The sequence below is a fragment of the Theobroma cacao genome, chromosome 1, assembly GCF_000208745.1.
Source record: "Theobroma cacao cultivar B97-61/B2 chromosome 1, Criollo_cocoa_genome_V2, whole genome shotgun sequence".
NCBI classification, from domain to species: Eukaryota; Viridiplantae; Streptophyta; class Magnoliopsida; order Malvales; family Malvaceae; genus Theobroma; species Theobroma cacao.
This window is the reverse complement of record NC_030850.1, coordinates 21236340-21243721: the sequence shown is the minus strand read 5'-3', so window position 1 is coordinate 21243721 and position 7382 is coordinate 21236340. Positions and strand designations below refer to the sequence as shown.

At 32.3% G+C, this 7382-nt stretch overlaps 1 long non-coding RNA gene across 1 annotated transcript; it reads right to left on the bottom strand.

Annotated features, from left to right (window-relative positions):
* On the bottom strand, positions 4438 to 6136 carry LOC108662319. Its single transcript, XR_001928225.1, has 3 exons — positions 6117 to 6136; positions 5356 to 5435; positions 4438 to 4478 (listed from the first exon to the last, which is right to left on the bottom strand). It is a non-coding gene; the product is annotated as an uncharacterized LOC108662319 (long non-coding RNA).

Here is a 7382-nt window from a genome sequence, read left to right as displayed (position 1 = left end):
ATATATATATATGACACAAGTATATAGTCTCCACCTACTCAATTTCCAAAATCGTCATTGAATTACAAAACAATTTATAAATCTCATTCATTTAACCAACACTTAACTTATAAAACATAAAAATCTACGGTTTAAGTTCATTATTCTTTAAAATCATAAAAACGAGTATAAACTACTTTAGATAGTTAAGGTGAACATTTGATTACTCACAATAGCGGGAGTTTAGAGTACTCTTATTCTTGGTCCTCGGGTACGATATCTTTACCCTTATCAGAAGGCTCACCACCATACATAATACACGACATGTAATTCAATATATTTGTGTCAAACTGTTATAAAACTATTTCAAGCTTTATATGAATGCATGAAATTGAATGACAATTGTTCGAATAATCACTAAAAGACGGTGTTCTACATGGGTTCAATTATGATCGGACTGAATTTGTATTCGACCTAACTCTAACTATACATTGTTGAATTAACCAAAACATCTGATTCAACTTCAAATATATTCATTACACTTCCAATATTCCAAATACACCAAAGTACCTCAATGAGCTTGATTGTGACTTAATTCATCATAACTGAAATTCATTCCAATTCCGAACTAACGTGCTAATCAGTGTTAACACAGTCCAATAAATCCATCTAAATCATTAGGAATCAAATCTATCATCAACATGTCATCTATAAAATTCGACCAAAGAGGGTTGTTGAAGGGCATGTGATTTTTTTGCTTGTTTTTCATGCCAAACATCATTAAACAACTAACAACACTAAGATATCATGAAATCTAGCAAAATCCATCATCAAAACCTCTCTCCCTATGTTCGGCCAGCAAGTATTCCCTCATGGAAACTTGTGTTTCATCCATAGAAAATGAAAAAGAAAGCATGGGAAAGGCAGATCTGAAGCTAAAATTGAAAAATCTTACCTTTGATTGCTTTGTTCTTTGAAATTGAACAAATTTCTCTTGAATTTTCCTCTCTAGGGTTTGTTTCTATTCTTTTCTCTTTGTTCTTTGTTTTGGCAGGCCATGAAGAGTGAAATGGGAGAGTTTATAAAGGAAATTATAAAAATATTAAAGCTTGACATGTGTCACCATGTGATTGGTCCATGTTTAAAACTTAACAATTAAGCATTTTCTCACCACCACATGTAATCTTTTAATTATCCAAAGTATAAAATAATAATAGGTGAAATTCATGGGCTTGACAAGTGTTATGGTGGTGTAAAATTCCAAAAATTCCAATTATGTCCTCGTAGACACATAAAATGACTATTTTGCCCTTATGTTCGAAAAAATGTCGAAATTAAAATTTTTCATTTCTCAAATTCAAATCATGCTCCAATTAGTCAAATTTGGTCAAAAAAATTTCATACAACATTCCCATTTTGCCCTCAAGTTTCAAAATGACCATTTTGCCCCTACGTTATGAAAATTCCTAATTTAACTCCAAATTAATCCTCGAACTCTGAATCACCATATTAAGACATTCTAAGGTTCAATAATTCTCAAATATATCCTAAAATCTCTATTCAAACTAGTTCGAGGTTTTATTTGACTTAATTGTACCACTAGATACGATACCGACTTTTAACGATTCTTTGAGGCATCCTAGTATGTAGACATGCTATTAAGTACATGAATGACATGGCAAGTATATTATAGAGCTGAGCTTGACAAGTGTAATCGGGTTAGGTACCCGTGGGTATCCTATAATAGGGTACCCGTTAACATCCCTAAGTGCACTTTATCTCTAGTAGTAGTAGTGGTAATAACTATATTTATTTAACTAAATTTGGTTTTCGTAAGTTAGGTTCTTTTCTATGTTTTACACGAGGACTAGCAAAATCTTAAGTTTGGGGGTGTGATAACTCTATGATATAGAGTTATCTGAGCTTAATTTTGATAATAATTTGGCTTAGTTTTTGTAGTAATGCATAGAAATTAGTAAATTTTATTTAATTATTTAAAATTAGTTATTTTAGGTAAGTCAATCTAATTTTGGTTAATTTTATGCTTAATTTAGTGTTAATATGATTAAGATAGGTTGTTATTAATTTATTTGTACTTTTGTAGGTGTTTGAAAGAAGAATTTTAGTAAAAGAATGAGAGCAATTTTGAGGTGCAGACTACCAATACATATGTTTTGGTATTTTGGCCATACCTTTCTTTACAAAGCTTCAAATAAAGTGATTCTTAAACCATTGGAAAGATAAAAGAAAGATATACAACTTTTATGTTTACCACTTTGCCCAGTTGGGCATGTAGGATGGTCAAAAATCTTGTCAAAGACCAAGGAAATCAAGTTAAAGAACAACCATAGTCGACTATAAAAGAGATATAGTCGACCCTGATAAGTCAAAGGTTAGAAAATATCAAGCCTAACTCGACAATATATTTATTATGTCATTCCTACATAAGAATACATGTTTGCTTACTTGAGTACCTTAGAAATCGTTAAAGAACGGTATTGTACCAAATGGTATAATTAAGTTGAATTAAGCCTCGAACTAGTCCAAATAGAGATTTCAAGATGAAATTGAGAATTTTAAAACCCTAGAATGACTTAAAATGATGATTCGGAGTTCGATGACCGATTTGGAGTCAAATTGGAATTTTCATGACTTAGGGGCAAAATGGTCATTTTGCCACCCAAGGTTAAAATTGGAATGTTGGAAGAACTTTTTGATCAAGATTGACTATTTAGAACATAATTTGAGTTTAAGAAGTGAAAAATTTTAATTCTGACATTTTTTTAAGCATAGGGGTAAAATAGTCATTTTGCCACCCAAAGGTAAAATTGTAATTTTACATCACCCAACACTTGTCCAGCACATGGATTTTACCCAATATTATCATGGATAATTGAGGAAATTTAAGTGGTGGAGAGAGATTGCTTAATGGGTAAGAATGACACATGGACCAATGGAATGGTGACATGTGCCAAATTTTCATCCATTTATTATTGGGCTTAAAAATCAGCACAAAATCAGCCTATTTCTCTTCATATGGCCAGCCAAACCAAGAACAAAGGAAGAAAAGAAAGACCAAGAACCCTAGGGTGAAAATTCAAGAGAAAAATTGATGAATTTCAAGTAATCAAGCAATCAAAGATAAAATTTCTTGATTTTGACTTGTGATCTACCTTTCCCAGACATTCTTTTGCATTTTCCATGGTTGAATCACATGATTTCATGATGGGTATCTTGCTGGCTGAACACTTAGAGAGAGATTTTGATGCTTGATTTGGTTAGATTTTAATGTATTTTAGTGTTTTTAGTTGATTGGTGATGTGTAGCATGAAAATCAAGCAAGAAAAATTTATTTTCTCCCATCACCCATCATTGGCTGAATTCTCCATGTGGAATATTGATGATGATTTTGATTTTATTTCAAGTGATTTGGTTAGGAATTAGTGATTTATGGTGTGAGAATCAAGTACGAAAAATCATAGTACTGATGCACCCACCATGGCCGAATTTTTCAAGAGAAAATGTGAGGATGATTGTCACGACCCGGTACTCTCCTCGAGCCCGTGACAACCGCCGCGATGTTCTGATAGACATTCATTACCCAAAATACCAACCGAAACCCCGCAAGGCTTTAATATCAGTTTGCGCACCTCCCCTATGAGCAACAGTTGTTAAGTATCATGTTTTGAGAGATTATAAACTATTTCCAAATCAAAACAATAGAAAAATAATTTTTCATGTGGAATATTGATGATGATTTTGATTTTATTTCAAGTGATTTGGTTAGGAATTAGTGATTTATGGTGTGAGAATCAAGTAGAAAAAATCATAGTATTGATGCAACCACCATGGCCAAATTTTTTAAGAGAAAATGTGAGGATGATTGTCACGACCTGGTACTCTCCTTGAGCCCGTGACAACCGCCGCGATGTTCCGATAGACATTCATTACCCAAAATACCAACCGAAACCCCACAAGGTTTTAATATCAGTTTTCGCACCTCCTCTGTGAGCAACAATTGTTAAGTATCATGTTTTGAGAGATTATAAACTATTTCCAAATCAAAACAATAGAAAAATAATTTTTCACTCACAGGGGCATTTTGATAATTTTTCCTCGAAAGTCTCGAAACCGGCTAAAAATGTAGTATGTGAGTGGAAAACACATATTTCATAATCAAAAATAAGTTTAGATATCTAAAACATTCATTTAAAGTGAAATTATAACTCTTTGAATATAACATAAATATTCAATAAAATATTTTATTTTCTTATAAAACAATATTTATAGAGTTACTGGTAAATAATTTTTGTAGCATAAAAGCTAAATAAATTCATACATATTGTAACACAAATAACCAAAGTATAAAATTTAATTTATAGTGACACATAGGCCCACGAACGACCAAAAGTATCAAAAGCGGTAAACTTACAGTTTTTGAGGATGCAAGTCCAACTGTAGCCCTCAACAAAGTAAGCTATCTACCGACTATCCTGAGCCTGAAAGGAGTGGAAAGGAGGGTGGTGAGATTATAAAATCCCAGTGAGTAAACAAATACCATCTAAAATATCTAAAGCTGAGTAAATGGAGACAGATTAAAATAGATCATCATACTGTAATTCATCACCTTTCAACTCATTTCAACCAAATAAAATCAATTCATATAAATCAAGTAATCAACATGGCTTATGAATTTCTTAAAACTTTGGCTCGTGCCAGAATCATTCTCATACTCAATTATCAAGGATACCTTGACCGAGGGTTATCCCAACCGAGTCCGTCAAGGCTATTAAAAAGTTATGTACACATAAATTATGTTTTTATTTTGAAAACATAGCCGTTCATTGGCATTAGCTGAGTTCACCCTCACGTGGTGATTTGGCGTGAAGTGAACTCTAAAGTGTTAACCTCGGGAGTTATCCATCCGCGCCTCTCATATTGAGGTAAGAATATAATAGGGTTACCGTGCCGCCTCTAATAGGCTAGTCCACGGAACTCGTCCACTGCAGTGACTAATCAATAACCCACCAAATAAATAAAATTCAACAGTATGATATGGCAATTTTATCATTATCCAGCCTATCAAGGCAAATAAAAGTTTATACATTTTCAATACAAATACCAATTCAACCATTCATGCCAATATTATCATAAGCCATTCAATTCAAACCATGATTTATAACACAACAATTAGTCTTCAATTACTCCATTTTCAAAACCATCTTTCAATTTCAAGACAATTTTATAAAATCATTTTATTTAAACACATTTTGTTTATAAAACATAAAGATTTACTATTTAAACTCGTTTTCCATAAAATCACAAAATCAGATAAAAACCACTTTAGATAATGAAGACGATAGTAAGGTCACTCACTATTTCAGGGTCGAATTTCGAGTACTCCGATTCTTGATCCTCGGGTACTATCTCTTTACTTTTGCCAAAATGCTCATCACCTAGACATAATGCACAATAAGCCATTTACTATATTTGTGCTAAATTGTTATAAAACCAATTTAGGCTTTATACTAATGCATGAAATGGGATGTGAAATACTCTGGTAACTATCTAAATACGGTGTTCAATATAAATTCAATTATGTACCTAAATAAAACGGTATTGGCCTAATTCGATCTATCACCCGATTAATTGGCTAATACGTCCAATTCAACTCTAAATAATTCCATTTTTCTCCCAATACTCCAAATCATCAAACACAAATTAAATAACTTGAAATATGGCAAAATCATCCTCACATTTTCTCTTGGAAAATTTGGCCATGGTGGGTGCATCAACACTATAATTTTTCAAGCTTGATTCTCACACCATAAATCACTAATTCCTAACCAAATCACTTGAAATAAAATTAAAATCATCATCAATATTCCACATGGAGAATTCGGCCAATGATGGGTGATGGGAGAACATTAATTTTTCTTGCCTGATTTTCATGCTACACATCACTAACTATCTAAAAACACTAAAATACATTAAAATCTAACCAAATCAAGCATCAAAACCTCTCTCTAAGTGTTCAGCCAGCAAGATACCCATCATGAAATCATGTGATTCAACCATGAAAAATGCAAAAAATATATGGGAAAGGTAGATCACAAGTCAAAATCAAGATATTTTACCTTTGATTGCTTGATTACTTGAAATCTATCAATTTTCTCTTGAATTTTCACCCTAGGGTTCTTGTTCTTTCTTTTTTTTCCCTTGTTCTTGCTTTGGCCGACCATATGAAGAGAAATGGGCTGATTTTGTGCTGATTTTTAAGCCAAATAATATATTGATGAAAATTTGACACATGTCACCATTCCATTTATCCATGTGTCATACTAACCCATTAAGCAATCTCTCTCCACCACTTAAATTTCCTCAATTATCCATGATAATATTGGGTAAAATCCATGTGCTGGACAAGTGTTGGGTGGTGTAAAATTACAATTTTGCCCCAAGGTGGCAAAATGACTATTTTACCCCTATGCTCAAAAAAATGCCGAAATTAAAAATTTTCACTTCTCAAACTCAAATTATACTCCAAATGATCAATCTTAGTCAAAAATGCATCCAACACTCACATCTTAACCTCATGTAGCAAAATGAACATTTTGCCCTTAGGTCATGAAAATTTCAATTTGACTCCAAATTGGTCCTCGAACTTCGAATCACCATTTTAAGTCATTCTGGGATTTTAAAATTCTCAATTTCATCTTAAAATCTCTATTTGGACTAGTTCGAGGCTTAATTCAACTTAATTGTACCGTTTGGTACAATACCGTCCTTTAACGATTTTCAAGGTACCCAAATAAGCAAACATGCATTCTTATGTAGGAATGGCATAATAAACATATTGTAGAGCTGGGCTTGACAATGATTTTGCCATATTTCAAGTTATTTAATTTGTGTTTGATGATTTGGAGTTTTGGGAGAAAAATGAAATTATTTGGAGTTAAATTGGACGTATTGGCCAATTAATTGGGTGATAGATCGAATTAGGCTAATCCCATTTTATTTAGGTACATAATTAAATTTATATTGAACACCGTATTTAGATAGTTACCCGACTATTTCACATCCCATTTCATGCATTAGTATAGAGCCTGAATTGGTTTTATAACAATTTAGCACAAATGTAGTAAATGGCTTATTATGCATTGAGCATTCTGAAAAAAGTAAAGAGATAGTACCCGAGGATCAAGAATCGGAGTATTCAGAATTCGACTCCCGAAATAGTGAGTAACCTTACTATCATCTTAATTATCTAAAATAGTTTTTATTCGTTTTTGTGATTTTATAGAAAAATGTTTTTAAATGGTAAATCTTTATGTTTTATAAACAAAATGTGTTTAAATGAAATGATTTTATAAAATTGTCTTGAAATTGAAAGATGGTTTTGA